This window comes from Grampus griseus (genome assembly GCF_964374135.1).
Source record: "Grampus griseus genome assembly, chromosome: 21".
Lineage (NCBI taxonomy): Eukaryota > Metazoa > Chordata > Mammalia > Artiodactyla > Delphinidae > Grampus > Grampus griseus.
The window spans coordinates 13,763,101-13,777,592 of record NC_139015.1 but is presented as its reverse complement, the minus strand read 5'-3'; the positions used below and the strand labels follow the sequence as shown (position 1 = coordinate 13,777,592).

The window sequence follows — 14,492 nt, the reverse complement described above, 5'->3', positions numbered from 1 at the left end:
TTTTCCACTGCAAAATCTAATAGAAAGCCAAAAAAATCAATGATTCTTGTCACTTCCAATATCCCTGGCACTGTCACACCACCCATAATGAAAAAAGCTCTAAAAAGGTGGTAATAATTTATTGACTGAAGTTTATTTTTAGACAAATAGTTTTGGATGTACATTTATAAAATGGATATCATTTTAGGTGAGATGAAATCCTAAAATGGATCATCTCCATTGAAGGACACGCGAGATGATATGGGAAGACATGTTATATAGAAAGAGGTCTATAGATCTCATTTCTGGATTTAAGTAAACTAGGCAGCTAAGAGGATAACATCCTTGGATGATGGCTTGGACTTGTACTAATACACATCTATCTCATACTGATGCTATTAGAAATACAGATCTTTTAAAATCTCTTTCTTCCTAATTTTAATGTGTAAATGAGTCATTAAAATATTGACTTCCAGTAAGATTCTGCTTTATATTATATACAATCATATCAGTAAGCATATTGGTTTGCACTGTAAAGGTTCGCAATAAATATAAGTCAGCTAAATATACCGTTCTTGGATTTAAGAAAATTTCACACCATAAAAGGACCTTATATGCTTTTGAATTTTAAAACAAGCTTTTCATTTTATAAATTAAAACACTCAGGCAAAGAAGTACAGAGATTTGCTCAAGCACATATACACACATAAGACTAAATACTGATACCCACTTTAATACAGTGAAGAATATAATGGAGTGTTAAGAGCATGTACCTGAAAGTTCCCTAAAATATGGGTTGTTAAATCCTGACTCTGCCACTTACTAGATGCTGGTGAGGGTATATATATATTTCGGAAGTCGCCCCTCCCACAAAAAAGAAAGTTGCTAACATTCTGGCCCACCCATTATCTTTTGCTCCCTCCCAATATGAGCTATACTTTCTTTTTTTTTTTAATTGAGATATAACTGACATACAACATTTTGTATGCTTAAGGTGTACAAATTGTTGATTTGATACATTTATGAACTGTAACATGATGAGCTCCGTTTTCTTACCCTGACACAGGAAGGGCAGACAGGCACCATTCCAACAATGATGAGTTCACATTAGAGAATAGAAAAGGGATCGCTCTCCTCAAATATATTTGCTAGAATCGGTGTGATAGCACATGGGCACAACACTGTTTCTAGGTTTCCAAATGTTGCGAGAGAAATGAGGGAATGCTCTGCTCTGTATTAACAGAGAAGAAATGATATTGAAGTCAGTGAGTGTCAGACTTTTGCCATGGGAATGTTCACGGCAGATAGTCTCTACCTGTGAACCTGAAGTAGAACACAGTAGAGTCAGTGTGAACAAAAAGCCCAGGGTGGGTCCTTAAGGTCATGACCTCATGTCACAGCTTACCCTGCAGGGGAACCCAGCGTTCCCTGAAAGAGTTCCTGTCCTCATGCAGTTGTGATGTCAAGATGAAGTCTTTCTGCTTTTCAAAGAGCAGTGGCAGTCCAAAATAAAAGGAAGGAAGTGGAAGGCTTGTTCCCATAGATAAAAGGGGGAAAAAAGACTAATAAGGAGCAGATCAAGTAAGATTTAACTACCTATGTTAAAATATGCTCAACAACCATCTAAAAGACTATTCCAACCATTTCTAGATGCAGCAAATGTGTCAGGTAAAGGTGTTAGGAAAGGACAAAATCTTTGTTCAAATAATTTTCACTGTTCTCCAAAGTATAATTTAAGTATAAATTTGTAGGTTGTTTTCTTTGCCTATTTTTGGTGGATTGAGTGAAAGTTTTAGCTTTAAATAGTGGCAGGGTATAAAGGACTATATTAGGTATAAAAAATGAAGAATGCTGGTACATGTGAATTGGGTAAGACCTAGAAGTGAGGTCATTTGGATTGGCATTTTGCTGAGCAAAACAGCAATAGATAGCAACCCCAGTTTTGTTGTATAATTCAGAATTATTAAAGCACTTAGTTCCAGGATGGAGTCATTTACATCTTTTCTGATGAGAGTTGTAAACCAGATTGTTAAAAGCCCAGCAATGAGAAACAGTCCCATTTGTATATCATGTTTCTTAAATGCAGGTACATCTGAAGGGAATATTGAAGCTTCTAGTTACAACTGTTACCTGTCTCCCTGTCAGTGCAAAGCATAAGTGTGGATGATTTAAGAGCATTAATCCTAAAAGCCACTCGGATGATTTCCCTGAGATAAAACAGTAACAACAACAACAAATCAGGGTACGGTCAATAATTTTCCTACTGCTGCTAACACTCTCGTGGCAGCTCTTTCCACCAAATCACACAGTGGCCTCACCACCTCCCTTCAGCATTCAGTGCCAGGCCCTAAAACCTGGTGAGACACTCACATCCATACCAAGTTGGTTCATGGACAACAGCAAAAAGACGACATTTTTAAATTGCGGTGAGGAGGTGCCAACATGGCCATAAAAGTAGGATCATAATCTTCCTTGATTTCTGCAACCACTGTTCATTTTTATGTAATTATATTTTAAAGCACTATGTCACACTGAGCTCACAGCCCACTGAAGCTCCTAGATGTATTTCAGATAAAGTTTTGAGAAATCAATCTTTTCAACCTAATCATGAAATAATTTGGTTTAGCTAAATTGCAAGACTTATTTATCCCTGTTGAAGTTTAATTCAGACTGTCAAGATAATCTGTCTTTCTACTTATTACCTATCCTCTCTCGCATGTATGCCTTCTGTAGAACATGCCAGGTATTCTTCCCCAAAATAAAAATGTTGAAGATACATAGGCAGGGAAAGGCACTACTGAAAATGATTTTTCATTCACCTCTAATTCCACCTAACACTTTTACAGTTAGTACCTAGAGATGTCATGAAGAATTTTGCCAGACTTCTCGCTAAAGATCTAGTGAACTACTTTTGCACTCCAAATATTACAGAAATACATAATTTTAACAATGAAAAGGGAAGATATCTATCTTTATTATCTATTTTCATTGGCTCCGAATGAATAGTATCATAAGCTGCCCACTTTTTGATATTTTTGCCAACAAAAATATCAAAAGGTTCAAATTTTAATAGATTCAAAATTTCTTCAGAGACAGTATTTTCCCCCAGTGGTCCCTTATTTTCTTCCTTGGCTTTTCACAAATTAGTCCAGTGACCTTAAGGTATATGTGAAGTGACTTGAGATACATTTTCATTCTAAATAAACTTTGCAAGAGAAATACTCTTTAAATGTTAAATGACTAAATTAGAGCAAATTTCTTATCACCATCCCCCCCACTCAAAATTCAAATTCCACGTAGCAAGCAGAGTTTCACCATTTCATATCTGAGGCACACACAAACACAGGTTTGTACCACTACTGGCGGTATACAGCAGGCTTTTGCCCTTGCTAAGTTATGTAAATGTTATTTCAGGTGTTCAGGAAGCAGGTGTGTTCGTTCAATCAAAAGAAAAAGTATGACTGTTTCTTTAATAGTCAATTAACAATAAGCAGGATTATTTAACGGTTATTTCATAAAATAACATTGCCATGGAAATACATTAAAATAAACATTCTCAAAGTCCTGACGTTTTGTGAAAAAAAATATAGCAATAGCTATTGGTCTAGGCTTAAGTCTAAATAGAGCCTTGTATTTGGGCTTGTGCAGTCGTCGGGCAAAAGAAATCCTTGTCATAAGCAACCATTATTTCCATATTAGTTCTACAAGAATAAATCCTATGGTCCTCTGCTAACAGCCCTTACTTATTCATTAGCCAGGCCTGCCTCGTACTACACCTCCTTCTCTCCTAGAACCCCCAACATATCAGCACTCGATTAGGCAACTATGCCTAATGTAATGTATTATAATTAACTGTAATGTGTTGAGGGGAATTATCTTGATTTCAGTTGACATTTCAAGATGCCTTAAAAGGAGAAGCCTTTTTTTCACTAACAGTCAGGAAAGCTAAGTCATTTTTGAGGGTCAGCTTTTTACTGTTTGATCTTGGAGCAGTCATTTCTCTTATCCTCAAAAGCCTAATCTAAAAATCAAGATGATTGATCCAAGGTCCTTTTCAGAAGTTGTGGTTTAAGAAATAAAACACACATAAAACGATATGTCTTTATTACTGCCACAGCATTTAATGTTTGTTTCCACTTAAAGTCTAAATATGATATATATAAAACTAAACTAGATTACATAATTTCTTTTTATATCCGATGATTTGTGATATCAATATATAAAAATTAAAATGAAAGGTTTTTTTAAAAATTTAACTAATTAATTAATTTTTGGCTGCGTTGGGTCTTCGTTACCAGGCGCAGGCTTTCTCTAGTTGCGGCGAGCGGGGGCTACTCTTCGTTGCGGTGCGCGGGCTTCTCCTTGCGGTGGCTTCTTTTGTTGCGGAGCACAGGCTCTAGGCGCGCGGGCTTCAGTAGTTGTGGCATGCGGGCTCAGTAGTTGTGGCTCGCGGGCTCTAGAGCGCAGGCTCAGTAGTTGTGGCGCACGGGCTTAGTTGCTCCGTGGCATGTGGGATCTTCCCGGACCAGGGCTTGAACCCGTGTCCCCTGCATTGGCAGGTGGATTCTTAACCACTGCACCACCAGGGAAGCCCAAAATGAAAGGTTTTAAAATTAAAAATAGGAGGAAATTTATAAATAAACAACAAGATCCTACTGTATAGCTCACGGAACTATATTCAATATCCTGGGATAAACCATATGGAAAAGAATATTAAAAAAATCTATAAATGTATATAACTCAGTCAATTTGCTGTACAGCAGAAATTAATACAGCATTGTAAATCAACTATACTTCAATACAAAAAGTTTTTTAATTTTTAAAAAAAGGATATTTAGCAAAGCTCAAATTTTTAAAAAATGGTTCTTTTATTTTCAATTTTTTTACATTGAACATAACTGTTACTAACATTTTTAAATTTCAACTTTATGGAAGTTATAATTGACGTATACAGTTGTAACATATTTAAAGTGTACATAGTGATGATATATGTATACACTGTGGAAAGATTCTCCCCATCTAGTTAACACATCCATCACTTCACATATTAACCTTTTTTTTTTTTTTTGGTGAGAACATTTAAGTTCTACTCTCTTAGCAAATTTCAATTATATAATACAGTGTTATCAATCATAGTCATCATGTTTTACATTAGATCCTCAGACCTTATTTATCTTATAGGTGAAAGTTTGTGCATTTTTACCAAACTCTCCCCATTTCCCCCTGGCCCCCAGCCCCTGGCAACCACTTTCCTACTCTCTGTTTCTATGAATTTGACTTTTTTTCTTTTTTAGATTCCACACACAAGTGATACCATACAGTATTTGTCTTTCTCTGTCTTACTTATTTTGCTTAGCATAATACCCTCAAGGTTCATCCATGTTGTCACAAACGACAAGATTTCCTTCTTTCTCACGGTTGAATAAATATTCTATTGTGTAAATATACCGCATCTTTATCCATTCGTCAGTTGGTGGACACATAAGTTGTTTCCATATCTTGACTATTGTGAATAATGCTGCAGTGAACATGGGAGTGCAGATATCTCTTCAATATTCTGTTTTCATTTCCTTTGGATTTATACACTGAAGTGGGAGTGCTGGATCACATGATAGTTCTATTTTTAATTTTCTGAGGAACCTCCATATTTTTTCCCATAGTACCTGTACCAATTTATTCCCACCAACAGCGCACAAGGGTTTCCTTTTCCCCACATTTTCACCAGCAATTGTTATCTCTTGTCTTTTTGATAATAGCCATTCTAACAGGTGTGAAGTGAAATCTCACTGTGGTTTTGATTTGCATTCCCCTGATGATTAGTAATGTTACGCACTTTTCCATGTACCTATTGGCCACTGCATGTCCTTCTTTAGAAAAACGTCTGTTCAGTTCCTCTGCCCGTTTTTAAATCAATTCGGTTTTTTGAGTTTTGTTTTATTTTAGTTTGGTTTTTGGCTTTTTGCAGTTGAGTTGTATGAGTTCTTTAAACATTTTGGATATCAACCTTTTATTGGATATACGACTTACAGATATTGTCTCCCATTCTGCAGGTTGTCTTTTCCTTTTGTGATGATATCCTTTGCTGTGCAGAAGTTTTTAGTTTGATTTACTCTTACTGGCTTATTTTTGCTTTTGTCGCCTTGCTTTTGTTGTCAAATACAAAAAAATCATTGCCAAGACCAAAGTCAAGCTTATGCCTTATGTTTTCTTCTGGGAGTTTTATGGTTTTAGGTCTTACATTCATGTCTTTAGTCCACTTTGAGTTGATTTTTGTATATGGTATAAGGTAGCGGTCCAGTTTCATTCTTTTGCATGTGGCTGGCCAGTTTTCCCAGGACCACTGAAGAGACTGTCCTTTCCCCATCGTATATTCTTGGCTCCTTTGTCATAAATTAATTGACCATATTTGCATGGGTTTATTTCTGGGCTCTCTATTCTGTTCCATTTGTCTATGTGTCTGTTTTTATGCCAATGCCATATTTTTTTTCTATAGCTTTGTAATATAGTTTGAAATCAGGAAGTGTGATGCCTCTAGTTTTATTCTTCTTTCTCAAGATTGCTTTGGCTATTCATTTGGTTTTTTGTGATTTCACACAAATTTTAGAACTGTTTTTTCTATTTCTGTGAAAAATGCCATTGGAATTTTGGTAGGGATTGCACTGAATCTGTAGATTGTTTTGGGTAGTATGGACATTTTAACACTATTATTCCAATCCATGAGCCTGAAATAGCTTTCCATTTATTTATCTCTTCTTCCATTTCTTCTTCCTTTTCTTCCATCAATGTCTTACAGTTTTTAGTGTACGGATCTTTCACCTCCTTGGTTTCATTTATTCCTATGTATTTTGTTCTTTTTGATGCATTTTTAAATGGGATTATTTTCTTAATTTCTTTCTGATATTTTGTTATTAGTGTATAGAAAAGCAACTGATTTTTGCACATTGATTTTGTATCCTGCAACTTTACTTAATTCGTTTATTAGTTCTAACAGTTTTTTGGTGGAATGTTTAGGGTTTTCTATATGTAATATCATGTCATCTGCAAATAGAGACAGTTTTACTTCTTCCAAATCAGAAAGAAAGAAGTACACTTTTTTTTTCAAAGATCAAAGATTTGCTCCTCAAAGTAGAAATTTATGGTACTCTCTGCAATGGTGGAAAGCAGGGGAGATACTTTCACTTAGTGAACTAAACAGGAATGGCTGTCATCAGGATGCTATCACTCTGCAATCTGCCACACAATTCTTTATGTGACATTTTACAGACATCTCTTTCCTCCACCCATCACCTTGGGTTATAAGCTGTCAAAGGTAATGGAAAGTCTTTTTTTAAAGGCTAATTGTCACGACCTTTAAGTGTCACTTTCCCTTAGGTTCAATAGCAATGACGTAGCTGGCATAGAAGGCAAGTGTTTGATTGAACCATTTCTTTAGGTCTGTCTCCTCTTATTCACTGCAGTGGTGGTGGGGCAGGGGGAGAACTTTGCTAAAAGAAGGCTCTGTTTAAGGAGGAAAGAAAAGCTGCCTGGAAAGCAGAATTCCTTTTCAATTCCAGTATGTTGCTAAGTTGGGCATGGAATAATTGAGTAATGGGAAAATACATACAAATAAACCTTACGAACTGTGGTGGCTTAGTTTAATTTAAAGCAATAAAATATACTCTGTGTGTTTTCAGGAAAGTCTAGATTATACTCTTATGACTCAATCAAAGATAAAAGTCTGTCTCAAAATATTCAAAATATTGGTGACTGGGCATGACGCCAGTTATCCAGTTCGGGGATGGTTTGCTGCATTGGGGGGAGGGGTTTGATCTTGCTGCTGTTGCTACTGCCGGAGATGATAATGATGTTGCTATAAATCATTTAAATGGCTGGAAATGGGCAAAACTGGACTTGAATCCAGGTGCACTTGACTTCAAGACCTATCCTTCCAACACTATTCAGTTCACCTGTAACACGTATTTCTATAGTCTAATTCTTTCTACGTTTCTTTGACGATGTGCCTGACACACCAGATCCACATTAAGGTTCTGGTTTATTTTCATTAGGAATACACGGCTTTTGACTTATAGAATAGAAACCAATGGAAATTTTCTAGTACGGTACTATCAAGTTGATCAATAATTTTGTCTTAGAAAAAATGCATTTGTAAGTACTTAGATGTATCCTATAATCATCCTTAAGTATTGCAGTATAAAAGTAAAAGATACCATGACAGCAGGATACTAGAGCAATATTAAATCACATGACAATTTAGTGCAAAAAGAAACCAGTATTCTTTTATAATTAAAAAAGAGAGTAAATCACAGACTTTGAGCCTTTGAAATAGCATCAGAAAGAAACTTATCTACCAGGATTGACTTCTAACTAGTATACATTTTACAGAAAATCTGCACACATTTTGATTAGCTTGCATTGTAAAGTCTCAGGAAGAAAATTGCTAGTTTCCTTGAAAAACATATGGTGCTCTTGAGGAAATTTTTCCAGGTATCATGAAATTTGGTATAATTAAAAAGAACACTTTGCATTTTTTATGAAAATTGTCAATGGCCTCACGTCCTTTCACTCATCACTATTCACAGTAATGATTCTGCCTTATTCCTAGAAATGATGTTATTTGTGTTCTGATCCCAGCACTCACATATAGATGCTGTGGATGATTTGGCTTCTGAATACTAAGGACCCATCTTCAGGCACCATTAGCTCAGGAATGTTGGGAGGGATTTAAGCTCTTATGTGGAGGCTGCCCTCATTAGTGACTGAGATGATTTGTACCACCCACTCAGAGGCAAAGGAGTCCCTGAGTTGACGTCATATACCGGCTGTCAACGCAGAGAAACCATTCAGAAAAGGGGGAGACGTGGATTCTCATTTTTCTAAGCTCAGGGACTGTAAAGGACATAATAAACTACTTAGGGTATTTCCTGTGAACATTTCAAAGCAGCACATTAATATATTAGAAAAGATAACTAAAGATAAATGTCAACAGCCTAAATTAAGTCATTTGGCTATAACTGAAAAGTGAAATCATTGGGCATTTATGAATACGGCTAACCCTACCACAGAGAGAGAAAGGATTTGACCACTCAGGGTAGTTTATGCAGAAAGAGTGGTACATATACCATTTCAAAGTAAATTCAGGCTAAAATCTGGTGCATAAAATTAATATGCACCGTACTTTTATTCTTGTGTTTAAAATATCTCTAAGAAATCTAACATCCTCAATGTTTTCCCACCACTTTGACTATCTGTGAGTCCTTTTTTCTGAATTATATATGAATTGTGAATAGAACAATTTTAGAATAACCTAGCAATTTACTGGATTAAAATTGTTCCATGGAAAATCTTTTGGGCTCCAATCTTAAACTCCTCACATTAGCCGAGCTAAAATGTAGTCCTATAGTTGTATGGCTGGCCTTGGTGCTTAAAATCAAGTCTACAAAAACAAAATGACTAACACGGAATTCTTGGCCAAAATTGAGGAGGGAATTTGCCTCTGGTCCTCTTCAGAATGGGATGCCTCATAAGCAAAAGATTTCAAGCAGAATTACAAGATTATGGGCACAAAGTCATGTTGTTGCCCATGAATGAACAATCAAACATCTTGGGATCCTCATTCAAAACTTAAATTACCCAACCTGTTGTCATACGCATGTTGGAAATAAAGCCGACTCTGATCCATAAAAAAAAAAAAAGAGAGAGAGATATCTGATCACTGAAATTCATAGCCACCAAATCATGTCTTATCCATGCATGAACAACCAGCACAATCTATTGCCAATGCATGTTGGGAAAGAGCCCTACTCTGATCTATGAGAAAAACAAATCCATTGCTACACACAAATTGGATACATATAATGTTGCCTTTTATATAAAAACTTCAGCAAGAACTGAACTTAAGTAAATACATCTCTGCTCCACCTGTTGAATACCATTTTGATACTCTAATGTACAGATAGTTTTTGCTCTGTGGATCCTCTGCTGAGGTTCAAGGTAGTCTGCATTTTATGGTCAGTTTTCATAGTCTTGGACCTGGTTCAATTCCAATTTAAGAGAATACTTGAAATACTGTCTCTCCTAGTAGCGTGCAAACACTCCAGGAATTTGATGCTTTCCAGAATAATCTGTGCTTGTTATGTAAGTACAATCAAAGACACTTTTTCAGAACAGAACAAAAGAGATTAGATTCGCTTTAGTTCAAACTGTCTAAAGAGAGTTCTCAGTTGTGGACTTGTTAATGGCTTTAGTACAAATAATGGAAATAGAATCATGCATTTTTATTAGTCACCCAAGAAGCCTTCGGTTTCGGGTTCTTCTGCAGAGCTCAATCACTGTGGCTTTTCTTTTAAAACTTGGAAAATGTCTTGCCTGATTAGGAAGTTAGTCATTTCACATTTTGACATCTAAAACAATGCGAAGCTAAAAAACCTCACGTGTTACATTTATAAGTAACAGGATACATCACTTTAAAGATGAAAAGCTCAAGGATTTGTGGCGCCTTTCTTTGTTCCCGTTAATCCAATTTTACTTTTTTCAGTGTCAGATATTTTGTAAATATCGGCATTTGAATTCAAACAACAAATGCTGATTATTAGTTCCCTAACTTGGTATAAAAACATTATTAGAGTAGCAGGTTTTGTGTTCTGAGAGTTAACTTTCCTTCTGTTTGATGTTTTCTTTATCAATCAGTATTGTTCCAGCTCAAACACTGTCTTTGTCATTCAGTTTTAAAACTTAAAGCAGTTTTAAACATCAAGTGTTTTGAAAAGGAGTGATAAATAGAATTTGGGAAATGTCTTTACAGTCCTCATTTTTCTAGAGACTTGTTTATTCCTTCTTGTTTTAGCAGTTGCCTCAGCCGTGGTCACAGACATCCCCCGAGGCTTTACTTTTCCATTTATTTTGTCCATTTAAGGTTAACGTATTAGGAGTTTTGCTCCTGAGACATTAAAATAAATACATCTGATGGAGTTTTCTCAAGGCTCCTGCACTGACCACTGCCTTCTTCCCTGACTTCATTGGCATCCCTTCAATCCAGGCGGTATTAAGGCTACCAAGTAGGGTACATTAGGTATTAAGGCTACATACTTAGCTATGTACCACATTTATTTTTATATTCTGAAAAAGAAAATAGAAATGTGCCTCTTTATTTATACCAGCTGAAAAATAAGAGATAAAACTCATCATAATAAAGTTTCCTTCATTCACTATTTAATGTCAATTGGCCTGTGAAATTTTACCGTAAAATTCAGTGTAACATTGTGGTAATTCTCTCAGTCCTAGATGTGGCAACTGTACACATTACTCCTGCCCTGCTTCTCCTACACTGCTGCAGTGTCCTTCCAGGGTGGATGGGCAAGAATGTAACACTATACACAATCAGGTGATACCAAAACACTACATAATGAGGATGTCATCTGTGTTGTTTTCAGTTTATAGCTCTAAAATATAAATTGGGATGAACATCAGTACTGTGAGTTTATCCATTCTATATGCTCATTGTTTTAGTATTTATTGAGTACCGGGTATTAGTAATTCAATCTAGGTGTAAAAAAGATAAAATCCTTCTCTTCTTGGTTCATATATACATCTCATATCATTTATGTGTATTTTTTTCCATGCTATTTTATTTCCCCATTTCTCCCCCTACCCTGGGGTAGAAGGTATCATTATAATTAGCTGGTGTTCACATTTAAAAATTTTTGTAGGTTTAAATAACTTTTTTCCAGTTTATTGAGATATAATTGACATACAGCACTTGTATAAGTTTAAGGTAAACAGCATAATGATTTGACTTACATACATCGTGAAATGATGACCAAAATAAGTTAGTGAACATCCATCATCTCAGAGATACAAAATTAAAGAAACAGAAAATAATATATTTTTCAATGTGATGATAAATCTTAGGATTTTCTCTCAACAGCTTTCATATATAACATAAAGCAGTGTTAATTATATTTATCATGTTGTACATTACATCCCTAGTACTTATTTATCTTGTAACTGGAAGTTTGTACTTTTTGACTTCCTTCATCCAGTTCCCCCTCCCCCTACTCCCTGCCTCTGGCAACCACAAATCTGATCTCTTTTTCTATGAGTCTGTTTGTTCATTTGTTTGTTTTTGAGGTATAGGTGACCTACAACACTATGTCAGTTTCTGTTACACAACACAGTGATTCGATATTTCTATACATTTCTAAATGATCATGACATTAAGTCTAGTTACTATCTGTCACCATACAAAGATATTACATAATTATTAACTATATTCCCCACACTGTACACTTCATACCTGTGACATCTTTACTTTGCAGCTTGGAAGTCTGTACCTCTGAATCTTCCTCACCTATTTCTCTCTTCCCCCAACCCCTCCTCCCCTTTGACAACCACCTGTTTGTTCTCTGTATCTGTGATTGTTTCTGTTTTGTTATGTTTGCTCATTTGTTTTGGTTTTTTAAATTATTAAAAAAAAATTTTTTTTGGCCATGTTGCACAGCTTGTGGGATCTTAGTTCCCTGACCAGAGACTGAACCCACGCCCTTGGCAGTGAAAGTGCAGAGTCCTAACCATGGACCGCCAGGGAATTCCCTGTTTTGTTTTTTAGATTCCACATATAAGTGAAATCATACAGTATTTGTGTCTCTCTGCCTGACTTACTTCACTTATACCCTCTAGTTCCACCCACATTGTCACAAATGGCAAGATTTCATTCTTTTTTATGGCTGAGTAATATTGCATTGTACATATATACCACATCTTCTTTATCTATTAATGTATGGATGGGTGCTTGGTTGGCTTCCATATCTTAGCTATTGTAAATAATGCTGCAACGTAGGAGTGTGTATATCTTTACTAATTAGTGCTTTTGTTTTCTTTGGATAAATACCCTGGAGTGGAATTGCTGGATCTTACGGTAGTTCTATTTTTAATTTTCTGAGGAATCTCCATACTCTTTTCCATAGCGGCTGCAACAATTTACGTTCTCACCAATACTGCAGGAGGGTATACTCTTTTCTCCACATCCTTGCCAACACTCGTTATTTGTTGTCTTTTTGATAATAATTATTCTGACAGGTGTGAGGTGATATCTCATTGTGGTTTTGATTTGCATTTGCCTGATGATTAGTGATGTTGTGCATCTTTTCACGTGCCTGTTGGCCATCTGTATGTCTTCTTTGGAAAAATGCCTATTCAAATCCTCTGCCCGTTCTTAATTGGGTTGTTTGCTTTTTTTTGATGTTAAGTTGTATGAATTCTTTGTATATTTTGGATATTAACCCCTTATCAGATAAATTGTTTGCAAATATCTTCTCCCATTTGGTAGGCAGTCTTTATGTTTTGTTGATAGTTTCCTTTGCTGTGCAAAAGCTTTTAGTTTGATGTAGTCCCATTTGTTTATTTTTGCTTTTGTTTCCCTTGCCTGAGGAGACATATCCAAAAAAAATATTATGAAGGCCAGTGTCAAAGAGCATACTGCCTCTATTTTCTTCTAGAAGTTTTATGGTTTCAGGTCTTACATTTAAGTCTTTAATCCATTTTGAATTTATTGTTGTGCATGGTGTGAGCAAGTAGTCCAGTTTGATTCTTTTGATGTAGCTGTCCAGTCTTCCCAATTGAATACTTTAATTTTATTATTAGAATTTCACATTAGTACTAAATAGAACCAGGCTTTCTATAAGAGGTGAACTTCGATGGCCATGTTGAAAGAAAATGATGAATGATGGCTAGAGTAGAACATATGAGGACCGGAGAAATGGTCAGAAAAGAGGACAGGGCCAGAACCCCGACAGGCAAACACAAGAAAGCCAGGAAGCTCATTTGGTGCTCTTTTTAGAGAATGAAGAAAAACTTATTTACTGAAGGTCTTTCTTGACAGGTCATGACAGATGATTTCATTTCAACCCTATCCCTACTCATCCATGAGGTATAGATAAAAATTGTTTTAACTATCGGATGTTAGAGTGCTAATGCACATGGAAACTGAATGTGTGGTGCAGGGGAAGTTCACGTTCATTAACAACAGGCCCTACTCAGGAGCCAAGGCAAAGTGGCCAGGGTTAAACATCTTTCAGAGAGCTCTTCCTCTTAAAAGAACTGCTTCCTGAAGAGCCTATCCTTTCTCTTTGTTTGTAGGGTATGGATAAATAAGAAACTCTAAAAGTGGGCTAAGAGAATACGCCAGGGAAAGAACTAAGTCATCTCACACGTCAAGAAATAATACAAATATTAAAAAATGTTTTTCTACAACAAGCACCATTTTCCCAACCATTTCTAATGAATTAATCTCAGTTGTTATACAGCAAACACTTCAATGGGAAAAACCACCATATCTGATACTGAAACAGAAGTGGGTTTTGTAGTAATCATTTATTTCTTGCATCTTTGTAAAAATATATGAATCTTATCTTCTTTGACTATTTGCTCAACATACATATTAAATACATTAAACACTCCCTGGTAGTAAATTAACTCTATAACAAATTGAATATAATAAATTGAATAATGTAAGGTAA

At 35.8% G+C, this 14,492-nt stretch overlaps 1 protein-coding gene across 2 annotated transcripts in view; it reads left to right on the top strand.

The window, feature by feature from the left end:
* Positions 1–14,492, top strand: part of SORBS2 (sorbin and SH3 domain containing 2) — a gene marked incomplete at its 5' end in the record, with an annotated part of 206,853 nt that overhangs the window by 96,289 nt on the left and 96,072 nt on the right. The window lies entirely within an intron of this gene.